The 13,274-nt window shown below is 39.2% G+C and overlaps 1 protein-coding gene across 1 annotated transcript in view; it reads left to right on the forward strand.

The window, feature by feature from the left end:
- SEMA6D (semaphorin 6D) overlaps positions 1–13,274 on the forward strand; it is a 217,067-nt gene that overhangs the window by 801 nt on the left and 202,992 nt on the right. The gene's annotated exons all lie outside the window — the stretch shown is intronic.

A 13,274-nucleotide genomic window follows, 5' to 3' on the forward strand; every position in this document is an offset into this window, starting at 1 on the left:
CCGGCTCCGGCTCCGGCTCCAGCTCCAGCCGCGCCGCCGATCCCGCTGCGCCGCCAGCCGCGCCCGGAGCCGCGCAGTGTCCGCCGGCCCTGCCGCACCCCGAGTAAGTCCATCAGTCCCTCCGTCCTCCCGCGGCTGCGGCTGCGGCTCCGGCTCCGGCCGGCCCTGCCGGGGTGCCGGGGGGTGCCGGGGATGCGGGCGCTGCGCCGGGCGGGTCTCGCCGCCCGCCCATTGTCTGCGGCGCCCCGAGGCTGGGGGTGAGGTGGGGCCGAGCTGGGCCGGGGGCTGAGGTGGGGAGGCTGCGAGCCCGTTCGCGGGGGTTTCCGAGGGTGGTTTTTCGTGAGCTCCGAGCCGAAGGGCTGCCGGGGGGACGTGTCTGTCCGCCCGGTACTCGGGGCGTTTTGGAGCTGGGTACTGCCGGGGCTGCTCTTCCCGTTAATTCTTCTCAGGTGTTTCTACTTTCCAGTTATTCTCCCGGCTGGAGCCCCAGCCCTTTTTGCTCGTTGACTGAGGAAATGTTTATTTATTTTAAATGATGGTAGCCCTTCTTGGTTGTCTTAGAGCAGAAGCGGGCGTGCTGTTACAGGTCTCTCCGCAGCATTCATGAATCCCCTTTGCCATCATAAGACGTGCATCTAATCAGGGAGATGTATAAGGCAAATTTATACTCTGACAGTGTCTCGCTGAACACAGGCACCTGCGAGCATCCTCCCCTCTTACAAGTCTGTGTCCAGATCACTTTGTTTGCTGCACCCACAAAGGTATATTTCTTTAGCTGTGCAAGGTAGCGATGATTTAAAATATCTCATGTAAGAAGTGGTACAACTCATGACCCTAAACTGTTTGTGTGCATCAAGTGGTGCTGGGTGTTAATCTCAGGGGACTGGACATGCGTGCCTGCCTTGAATGCTTTTTGTTTGATGATCCTTGATGGACTTGCTAAGTGCATTAGTCTGTAGGCTTGGAGTTTTCTAGCCCCTGGGAGCAACACATTCTGCGAACACCTCTGTCTAACGTGGAGTTTAATTTCAAAGGGAAAATCTATGGTACGGAACTGATGTTGATATTATGGAAACTTGATTCATAATTTCCTCGAAGAAAGAAGAAATCTTGGAGTGATTTTAAAAATGGAATACAGGAGTGTTGTAGGAATAAAATGTTTACATTGTCCATCATCAATATAGCCATTTAGTCCTTCTCCACAGTAATAGCAATTTGTTTTAATTTTTCATTTGTATTTCTGTAGTGATTTTATATTGATTGAATTCCTTTTCTTTCCTATCTCTGTGGATGTTGGTCTTTAATCCAATTCTTAACAGCATTTGCAACTACGGTTTCAGTTCATGCCCTCATCATAAGGAAAAGAAAAACAGTCTTATAGGTAGTGCCCTTATTAATTTCACAACTTTGAATTTGTAAGATTCACGTGATATTGATCCCTTTATTGTTTTTGTTCTCTTTCAAATGTTAATGTAACTTGGCCCATTTCAGGCAGGTCTTGATTGAGAAGGTGATATAAAAATGCAATGGCTGCCTTTAATGATCATTTTGACTACTCCCATTGTGTGTTCTCTAGTTACAATGTGATGTCAGTTGTAAGTCTCTATATCTCTTCTCCCCTTCCCCTTGTATATTATTCCTCTTTACCAAAATATTTAGCAGTCAGCAAGCCCATTTTTCACATAAGTTAAATCTGGTGCTAAAACACACAAAATTGTTATGATTTTTTCCTTTCCCTAAGAAAAACAAGAAAGGGGTTAAGATGTGTGTAAGGAAAGGTTTAATACAGTGGAGAACCAGAGATTTCTTTCTTTTGGAAAAGAGTCCTTACCAATGTTTATTGAATTTGCTTGTCTGCATGAAGAAAAGAACTGTTGTTTTGTTATCTAGCAGCTGTAGGAAGATTGACAGCTACAAATTGCAAATCTATGAAGGATCTGTCCATGACACAATTTTTAGTTCATTTAGATCGTTATCCTACACATCTTGTCATTTGCAAAATTATATAAACAAGATCAGTAAGTTTGTGGAGAAGATGTAAATGCAGTGAATATACTGTAAAGATTTTGAAGCTCTTTGGGATAATTAGCAGAGCATGATCTTGCCTGAAATATGACATTACTACAGTTAATTTAATTCAAGTAGGAACATACTATTGTAAACATTATACTGTACAAAAGAAATACATATTTTGAAACATGCTAGCTCTGTCAGAAAAACATTAAGTGTAATAGCCTTTTTGTTAAGATAAAGAGAACATCATTGATGTTGTGGTGTGCTTTGCATTTTTAAACAGAACCCAATGAATTACAAACATTCATTATGCTACAAGCAATTGCCGAAACTTCTCAGGACCCCAAAATAGAGAGTTATTTGTATCCTCATACTCACATATTTTCTGATTACGATTTCACTGTAAAACCAGAAATAAATAAAAAAAGCTATTGTTCTGAAATTAGTTCTCTCCTAGCTCCAGATCTTTTGTTGGTCTACTTCTGTCTTGTAAATTTATGTTTAAATACCTCAATGTGTTCAGGTTATGGAACTTCCTGTTGGGAAGTGTGGGAAAGCTCCAGAAGGGGTCTGGGAGCAGTCTTTGTTGGATCTTGGAAAAGTTAAGGGCATATAATCTGTGGCAGAAGGTCAGGTTTACTAAATGTCTGAGAAAGAAGGTAGCTGAAATTTTCAAAGGTCAAAAAGAGCAATGTGCTAATTTTAAAGGACATCTTGCATAAATATGACTTCTCTTAATGTGTCAAAATGGGAAAAAATAAATATTCCCCATCTTGTGTTTCTATCTAAATGCTTAACAATTCAGTCTTTCTTAGACATGGTATTTGCAACACAGGTACTATTTTTCTAAGGCTGTTTCATTCTCTGTGGACTCAAGAACGAGCCAGTGGAAATGGTCTGTATTTATAGGCCCATGCCAATTTACAGCTTTTGAATGCCTCAGTTGGTGACTATTCTTGGCACTGTGGAGTGTCACTTTCCAAAAATGTACTTCTTTGGAACACGTGAGTCTTTGGATCCGGTGTCATTCCACCTCCCATTCGGTTCCACGTGTGCATGGCAGAGGTGGTCACAGCCAGAGGCTGCTGACGTGGAGCTCATCCTGTGTCTGTGTTGAGCACTGACCCTGTGGGCTGATGTGCTTATGGTTCAGTTGGCTTAGGTTGGTGTAGACAAAACCAGGTAGTTCCTTTGGGGATGTGGATGGAGGAGGATGACATCCTCTGCTGTTCACCAAGGATAGGTACTGAAAATTTATTACTGAATTCTGCTGCTATTTACAACTGGGTTTAATTTATTTTTAAATACTGTCTCTTAAACCTTTATCTTGGGAATTAATTCCTGCCTTGATGCTGTATTTTAAAATTAACTCAAACCCTGGCGGATTCAATATGCAGGAGACTCTTTTATAAATGACAATGTTAATGACAGATGATTAAATACAGGGGCTGGAAAATACATACCAATTTGTCTGTTGGTTTTCCATGCCATGCTATGGCTACATTGATTATCCCTGGCACTCCAGGTGATTCTCTTTGAATGCATTGGGGTGGAACTGAAAATTACAAAAGTGTACACCTGCAGGAACTCTAAAATATAAAACAAGTCCTAGGTTTGATCTGAAATAATCAAGTATTGTTGATCCCCCAAGGAAGTGCTTAATGCTCATCTTGTTTTATGGACAAGGAAACAGTCAGTTAAGTGTGTCATTTACATGGGAAGTGAATATTTAATGGAGAAAAGTCCGTGTCTCAAATTATGGTGATATTGTGGATACCTTAATTGTGAACTAATATAAATGGTGTCTGAAAAACCAGACAAATCTTCAATGTAATTATAAATCAAAATAAGGGAAAAGAGAGATGAAGTATTTTTGAAGGCTGATATTGGGCAGTGTTTCACAGCTAGAAATCAATGTCATTCTGTGAGAGAAATAGGAAGTTCTTTTTTTTTGATGGTATAAAACACCTATTTCTTCCCCTGTAAGCTGAAGATCACTTGACTTTATCATACAATTCGGATGTTTGAGACAAGCTTTCTTTGGTGAAGAAGAGTCATTGTATTTCTCAGTATGTTCTGCTCCCATGGCAGGCCTGCGAACACAGTAAGTGCTTGTGATGCTATTAGCCAAGGGCCTGTTTCTTTAGCTCAAGTAGGAAAGATCTCCACTTGGAAGAGAGAGGCTTTTGAGTCCTTTCTTCCAGAGCAGGAGGAGTTCCTATCAGTTTTGCAGTAGTATTTTTAAGCAGCTCCAATTACATATTCTTAACATTGTTTCGCTGGTGGGAGCTCCCCTTTCAATGTCTCTGACCTTTTTCAGTGAGGTTAGCTTCTGCTGAATCCACCCTGCCTGTTCTGTTAGGTTGTAATTCCCTTTACAAAGTCCACTTTTACCTTTATTTTGTCACGTCTGGTTTTGATCATATTCCTTCAGTTCTCAGAAATATTTTGTCTTCCTTAATCCTTATGTTTCCTACTGATACACCACTTCTACCTCTTTTAGTCTATCCAAAGAACCCAATTCCTTCAACCCTTTGGTTTGCTCGCTAGCTCTAAGATCTCTTTACACCTACAACGTTTTCTCCCACTTGAAAGCTAGTCCTGACAATGTGACAGCACATCTTTTCTTTATCCAGCTGTAGCATGTATCTGTAACCATGTTTCTGAACTTAACGTTCGTGCCACTAACACTGCACATGATTCCCTGTGAGGAGAGTTCATCCTGACAAGTTGTATCCCTGTGAAAAGGGGTGATACATCCATGTTCTTGAAAGCCAGCAGAGTTGATTCCTAAGGACTTCTGTGTGTGAGAGCAGAACCATTGTGCAGTGTCAGAGGCACGTGATCCTAATTTCCTTTGTTAAAAAGTTAACTGACAAACTGCTGGTGGGTTCTGTTTGCTCCTAAACCAAAAAGAAGCAGTCTTCTTGAGTCAACAGCCTTGCTGCTTTTCCTTGCTAGTCTTCTGAGGCTCAAAATTCTGAGATATATTTCCTTCTACAGACCCTAGTTTTGGTCTACAGAATGCATTACAAGGCTCTTTGGGAGAGTTTGAAGTACAGAATTCTGCTTTATTGTTGCTGCTCTAGAAAGGAGTAGTCTAGCCCTGCATTTTTTTCATGACTGGTCGCTTCTTTCTAGTTCATAATGGAAAATATTACTGTAATTCCAATACTAGTCAAATTTTTAGACTCTACTTTAAAAATGTTTTAACCTCATTTGTCTGTTGGTGTGGGTTAAGGAAAAGAAAGAGTTCTTCACATGTAATGAACATGCACAGTTCTGAGTCAGGCATAGCCAACCTGAAAATGTCAGATCATAAAGTTCAGCATCCTTGAATTGGGGTTTAGGTGAGGCGAGACCCACTTATGCTTTGTCATTTTGAGTAAGCATTACTTTTTTTATTTTCCCATAATTCAAAGAACAGGTGAATGAACCTGTCTAAGGCTGTAAAATTAAAAAGAAAAATTGCTTTTGGAAGGAAGGGAAACCAACCATTTCACAGATCAAAAGATCAAGATGAGACATTTCAGCTATAAATAAGAAATTACACAAACGTTATTAGCATGAGAATGTGAGTATTTTGTGCAAAGTCTAATGAAGTGTGAAGTCCCTTTTTGTTTCATACAAAACATAAAAACTGAAAAATCCCAGGGTATGAACAGTAGTCATAAAGTCAAGTATCCAAAACTTCATGTTTTCTAGACAGTCTCCAGTTAGATCTCTTACTCCTTTTCTGTTCTGGTAGTGAGTCAACTCTTTTTCCCATTTGAAAACTGACAAAACCCCACTCTTTCTCCAGATTGCTTGAGGTTGTGAGGAGAGAAGCTTTACCTGTTCATTGCCTGGGTAACTCCACCAAATTAAAAAAAAACCAACTAAATAAATCTGTGGAGAGTTTTGCCACGTCCTTTAGCATGTAAGATAAAATGTGTTGAACACATGCTGAATTTCCAGATAAAACAGCTGTTAAACTCTAAGCCCTATGGAGAATTTGACACACTTATAAAGTAGACAGGTTTCTCTTCTTCCACATGAAGAATTTGTCTCTGTCATTAGGACACACCAGAAATGGTTTTGCTTCAATCAAATGTCATGTCTTTCCGCTAATACAGGAAGGCCTTCAGATTTTCTCAGGAAAACATTGCTTGCCCATGTTAAAGCATTGCCATTTCCTCTTAGCAAATTACATACAGCAAACTGAAGCATTTGCTTTACCACATAGCATCAATGAAGCATTTATTTAAAAAAGACAAGAGAAAGGCATTTTCTTTCACTGTAAAATGGCAGCATAATGGAATTTGTACAAAATTATACCTCTCTTGACTTACAACAGCATCCTGTAGCAGGCAATGTTGGGCAGCTTTAGGTGGTCACACAGCTCCTGTCCTGTCCTATCTTGGGCACATCATGGGTAGTCTGGAATATTTTTCTTTGTGGAGGTCCCTGGACCTGCTGGGATGTGTCTGCACTTGAAAGCCAGTTCAGTAAGAAAAGCAGTGTGAATTAATGCAAACAGGACACTCTGCTACCAGGTTTCCTGGATGTGAAGTAGTTTGATGATTCTCACAATATACTTCTGTGCTCAGTATCCCCGTGAGTGACTTTGACTTGGAGAATGGAGCTGAAGAGCCATTACATCTGTGGGTACACAGCAAGCATGTCTACAAATGTGGGGGTGAGAGGGAGAAAATACGTGACGGTATCAGGAATTTCCGTAGCAGTCCAACCTAGGATGACTGCACTGCTCACAATTGGAAGAGATATACATGTTGATGGATGGATGCAGAGAGTGAAAGAGATTGGTACATGTGTAGGTATTTATCAGCTTGAAAATAAGCTGGAGTGAAGACAAAATGCAGTTAAATCTTAAAGCACTGCAATCTGAAAGGTAGCACTGTTCTGTTACCATTCCTACTCTGTAGAAATGTTCACATGCATGGTTCAGCTGTGAGTATGGAGTTTCTGAAGATAGCAAGTAATTGCAAAATGGGGATTTACCTTGTTAGGCTTTCAATTGTTTAAAAAAAAATTTACAATCTAACTTTGGATGTGATGAGAGGAAATGCATCATTTATATGGGGGTTTTTGCTTTATTTAAACTGTAAATGTAGAACTCTTCTTACTTGTGCATTATTTCAGTGTGCTGTGAGCATCTAATAGACATACACATTGAGAAATTGTTGGAAATGTTTTTACCACTTTGCTTTCCGGGAGACAGTCTGTAATCCAGTTTGTCAAATGAATTTTCTTGATTGCCTTGCAGCATATGCAAAGTACTTAAAAATGTTGTAATTGCCTCTGAAGAGTTGGGGCAGGGGGAGAGAACAACACAAAAGAAAACAGAAAAAAATTCAGCTTTCTATTATTATGTAAGTATAAAGAAAATGGTGCTGTAAAAGGCAGCACAAAAGGTATGAGGAATGTTATAATGAGAGCAATCAAGTCCTTCAAAATTCTGGGTAGTGGTTGATCAGGGGTTAGGGAGAACACAGATTGCTGTGTAAAACATTGAACAAGCTAAACTTAAGCTATCAAATGCACTTGGAGTCTGACTGTCACTTGAATGTAAATATTTGAGTTGTGTGTTCTGCAGGACTTTTAAATGTGGTGTTCTTGCTAAAGTTGATAGTTTCCCTCTGCCTCCAAGTCTATAAAGATCAAAATCAATTTTACTTCTACTACTGTGATATTTAATGTATTTTAGAATGCATGTCAGAAATTGTCATCTCTCTTCCTACAGAATTTACAGCTTACACTGATTTTGTTACCTACAGTGAAGAAATGGAGAAAAATTTTTTCTATGTATTGTGATGTTTGGGTTATAGGTAGTCTTAAGCTATTGTTTCTTCTATGTTAACTTACTTTCTTCTTACCAAAATTATATGTACAATATTTGTCAGGAATCTGTGGAGGGCAGAGATATAAACTCTTAGCAAACAGAAACGGCTTCACGGAGAAGTGAGAAAACACTTTGCAAGATTCATGGTATGAATTAAGCTGCTAGTTGATTAGCTTTTGCTGCAATTTTTCCAACCACTCAAGAAAGGCCAGTGTGTGGTACAATAAATCTAGATATCTTAGAGGCTGATATTGCTGTATCTTAGCCTCTTGGCTTTTGAAATGTCAGTAGGGCTTGTAAATAAGAAGGTTCTCGTGGTTTTCTGGGCAGTGTGCCTTTGAAACCAGGTTAGAGGGAGCACCATGACTGTTGCCTTTTGGCTAAAACTCCCAAGAATTGACTGGAGAAAGTACTCTATGTGGGAAAAGACCTTCTCGATCTGTTGCCAGGAGGTGTCACTACAACTCAGGAGTAACTATTTCGTTCCCTTGAGATGTGCTTTCATAGTTTCAAGGTCTGGTCTAAGTGCTGGTGTCATCAGGCGCAATAACGCACAGCCCTTTATCACATGTCTGGGGAAGGAGCACTGAAATTGTGCAGTCTACTAATTGATATACAGACAAGTAAAGAGATGATGCTAATGTGTGCTAAGTGTGCTGTTCCTCAAAAATACCCTTCCTGCATGGAGACAGAAGTGTGCATTCAACGTGATACGTGTGTGTCCTGCCTGTGGGGAATCCGTGCGCACACAGGGCTGTGGGGCAGCTGTTTGTACTCCCCTGGTCCTGCTCATCCCTCAGGGTTGTAGCAGAGTCTCAGCAGTCACTGATCAAACCCAGGACACCAGAATTAGCATGGCAAGATGTCTGTTGAGAACCACGAGAGTGGAAACGTCAGTCTGAAAAAACTGGAGCCCATGAGTAGGTTTGGGAATCATATCCTTGAATGCCACTGATACCACTCTTTCAAAACAATTTAAATAATTTATTTTAATGCATGAGAAGCTTTTTATTCTCAATCAGTTTTGCACAGCATATTATATGTATTTTATACAGCCTGCTAATGAGCTGAAGACTTGTTAATTATATGTGTGTGGAATGGCATAGCTGCTGAATTATGCACATTATTTTTCTTTTCAACGAAGCCTTCCTCTTAACTGTATCTATCCTGGTTCGAATGTACCCCTTGGGTTGCTGTAATGAACTCATCTACTGTCACTTCATTATTGTCAGTCTTAGGGTTTTGGTGGTGTGAAGAGTCAGTCTGAAAGCTGGAAGAGTTAGCTAGGCAACAAAAAAAAAACTATTTAAAAGTGGCTTCCTGTGTTGCATAAAACAGTTGTCAGGAGTTTTATATCCCCTGAAATAAAAGCAAAAAGTTTAATGATGAAAAAGTGTAAAATCTGTAATGGTTCTCTTAATTATCTTTCTTTGTCTGTATGGTTTGAAATTCATTACAGTTTTCTTATTTAATATTGTCCTCTTGATGGGCAAAAACGAACAAAAAACCTCCGGAAAACCTCAACATCAAAACCTGAAGTTATCCGTGATACTTACAGCAAAGTATTTTATAATAACAGCTCAGTGTTGTGAGAATTGGAATCTAAGTAGAGATAGGTACCCTTTTCCCCGAATTTATTGTGCTTACAAAGAGTGTAAAATGTAATGGTAAAGCTGATCAGCTGCTTCTTACCTTGGAAAATTCCAGAAAGCTACGAAAATGTGCAATGCTGGTGATATCAGTTACTTACCAAACAACACATTTTTATGTAAACTTGGCATCTAGTACAGAATTTAAATCATTATGTGGAAATAAGATTTCCAAAATCCCTGCATCTTTTACTATGAATTATTCATATTAATGAATTCTCATCTCTAGCTCAGTATATTGAATGGGCATATGTTTAATTTACATGTGTTGGAGGCCATTCTCGTAGATCTAGGGGAGATGTGGAACCTTTGCTTTTGCCAGAGCTCATATTTAAACTGGGAGGCTGCTGGTAAAGCCTGGCCACGTAGTGTTTTTCAGTGTATGTGTCTCTTTAGTGTGTGTGCCTTGTAAGCCTCCACTGATCAAAGACGTGCAAAAAAAGTGAAAACCTGTATGGAAAACTTGTGCAATTTTGTGAGCTGGATGTTAGGTATCTCTGCCACTTCTTAATCTTCTCTTGGTGCTTTCAAGTTTCATTCTGATGCTTAAAGTGGTGGTTTTGATTTAGAAGCCTTAAGTGGATGGAGATCAGCTTATGTCAGCAGTTTTTTCCAGTCAGAGTTGGACTCCCCAATTTACTGTGCTCTGTCCTCTTCCCAAGCCGTGGGCTGTGCAGGTGCTAATGAAACATTCCTGCATTTATGCAGGTGTTGTTGGGAGGCAAAGGTATTTTGAACCAGGATTTCTATCACATTGAAAATCCTGAACTTAAACAATGTCATGATTGCAGTAGGACCTGTAGGCTGAAAGTCTAAATTGCTTTTCAGAGGCAAACATTGATTGGTTTTGTGTTTGTTTTTGAAAGAAACACCCAACAAACCAAACAAAAACAAACCCCCAAAAAACTCCAACAAAAACCTCTCAGTTTTCAGTTTAGAAAAAAATTGGGCTGCTTTTTTTTTCTGCCCTTTTTTTTTTCTGAGGATAATTGTGTTGTAAAAGCCAAAGGTTTGTGCAAGTGGGTAGAGAAAAGTAATTTTGCTGAGGATTTCTGAAACTTTGTGGGGGAAGGAGAAGGGAAGAAAAGCAAAGCTTTATATTATGCATGTAATGAAAAGAACCACAGCTTTATTTAATATCCTATACTTTTGAGTTTCTCAGTTTAGATGAGGGAGTTGTATATGGCTAAAATAAGCAGAAGAAGGTCAATGGACCATCTTGATCACAGGCCCAGGCTCCATGAATCAGTATTGCCTTCAACAGAGTTTTTGTAATACTGTCACTTGAAGACCTGATAAGAAGTTGTGTGTTCACACCCAGAGCAGCCTTAGTGAACTTCAGACCGAGTATCTTCTACATTTCTCTCTAGTTATGGGGAAGTTTTTGTGATTCACAATCAGCTTAAAAAAACCCAACCAAACAAACCAAAGCAAAAAAAAAATACCCCTGCATTCTTCTGCATTCTTTCTGAGTATGTGCATCTTGGACATGTACTCATGGGGAGAACAGGTGTGAAGGAAAAAAAAATCCTAAATTAGCCTGAAGGCTTCTTCAGTCTTTGTTATTGTTTATGCAGAGTGTTCAAGAGATTTCATTTGTTGCACTTAAGCATCAGCTTGTTTCAAATAAGCCATGAAATGACTATTAGACAAATTATCAGCCTTAAAGGATTATATGCATCCCTCATGTTAGGTGCTGCTGCAATATAAACACAATAACAATAATCAGCTTAGTTAAGTTCAAGTAGGTGGACTAAAGGGAAAAGTGCATTTTCCCCTCCATCTTCAAGAGTGAAACGTGCTTATGTGGAAAACTAGGGAGATTGCTTAGGGGCATTCTGAAGTCTGATGTTCTGGGTAACCAGGTGTGTTTCACTTTTCTGGGTGTTCTTTTAACATAGTGATTTCATGATATGACAGGGACATGAAGAACCTCAGTTTTCTTACCTGCTATGTGAAGTGGTATGATGATCTCAGAGGTCTTTTCCAGCCTAGTTGATGGTGTGTGTTTGTGTGATTCTGTGTGATATCGTGGCAAGAGGGAGAGTGGATTTCCTTCCTAGCCAGTTGATAACCTCCCAGTCATTTGACTTTTGGTAATGGAAACAAATTTTTAAATTTTATTTTTCCTTTTCTGTACTCAGTATTGATTTTCCTCTTCCTGTCTTTGAAGATTAGTACCTTTGCAAATAAAGAGAGTCTCTGATTGTTTCCATCCATGGTGTGGGAAGTGGTGGTAGCAGGAGAGCTGAGCTGGGGACTCTTGGTGGCTCCTTAGCATTGTCCCTTGAGACAGCTGCCTGCTACAGATCTGGTGGAGTGCTGAGGGTTATCACACATGTGAAATCTTTGCTGTTAAGACTGAGGTATCCAAAATATCTTTTAACCACTGCGCGTTTCTCAGCAACATGGGATTTCTCCTTCCATAACAGATACATTCTGTTTACCTCGAGTTGTTAAATGTCTAAATTTGTTTAATGGAAATAAACTACTTGCTTTGCTGGCTATTTTCAGTAGTAAATGTATATGCCAAGTTCTTAAAGGGATATACCAAATATTTTCTTACCTAGAAATCACTGTAAAACCAGAAAAAGAAAATGGAGCTGTGCAATTACTTGTGGGGATTCAGAGACTGAATGAGTTATTTTCAAGCATTTCATTACAGGGCTTAATTAACTACTTGCCAAACTTTGTAGTTTAATGTCAATTGTTCATAACCAATTTGGAGTACAATTTATTGTAGTCTTGGAGAAAATTCATGTGACTAAAAAAGTGTCTGAGGTAAGCAGTTGTTTCTGTTGTGATTTAAAAATATTTTTCCTTTCTGCAGCATTCCTTTGGGTGTTTTCTATGGCTCGTATAAAGACATGATAGCTTTAATTTTGACAAAAGGCATTGTTATTAAGAAAATTTATGGCAAAATGCTGTAATAGAAGCAAAGATGTGAAAGAGGCACAGTTTTAAGACTTTGAAAGAAAGCCATAGGAATTATGGCCATGGGAGAAATTCAGAAAGCCTTTTTTTTTGTTTTGTTTGGGGGTTTGTTTTTTTTTTTAATTTTTTCTCTCTTTTGTTTGTTGGGGTTTTTTGTTTGTTTGTTGGGGGGTTTTTTATATTTTATTTTTATAATGGTTTAAGCCTAACTTAGAAAATTACATGGAAATCCCTTGACCTACAGCTCAAAAAAATTAGGATGCAGGAGGTGCTAAAGTAGTAAATAACTCACCTCATGTGGCTTTATTTGAGATGGCACTTAGAAGACTATTAAAGTCTGAATATTAAACTCCCCATAAGTAAGCCCAGGAAGAATATGTGGTACAAGAAGCCCTCTCATGTGCCTGAAGTCTCTAGATGTGGAAAAAAGATTATTTACTACAATACTACAAGCGAATATTTTATATTTCACCTGGCTGGGATGAAAGTGCCTTTGGGATAGCAGGTTTTCAGGCTTTTTGCCATGACCTTGTTTTTGATTCTTCTTTATAGATTTTCCAGATAGAGGTGTCAACATGGTATTACATTTCAGAGAGCCTTAATATGTAAGAAATGTAGGGGAACAAAATCATCTTTATTTTTTCCCCATGCTGTGCCATAAATAAATTGCAAGAAGAATGAGCAAGAAACTGATTCCACTTGAAATGTGGTTGAAGAAGGGCATTTCATCCTTCTCTCTCATGCAAAGCCAGTTCGATTTTTTTTTTTTTTTTCTGGAAGTGAGGCGCTATTACCCTCAAAAATCTGCACTGGCTTTACTCATTGCAATAGCTTTT

Source organism: Neopelma chrysocephalum, unplaced genomic scaffold, assembly GCF_003984885.1.
Source record: "Neopelma chrysocephalum unplaced genomic scaffold, ASM398488v2 Primary Assembly neopelma1_75, whole genome shotgun sequence".
Lineage (NCBI taxonomy): Eukaryota > Metazoa > Chordata > Aves > Passeriformes > Pipridae > Neopelma > Neopelma chrysocephalum.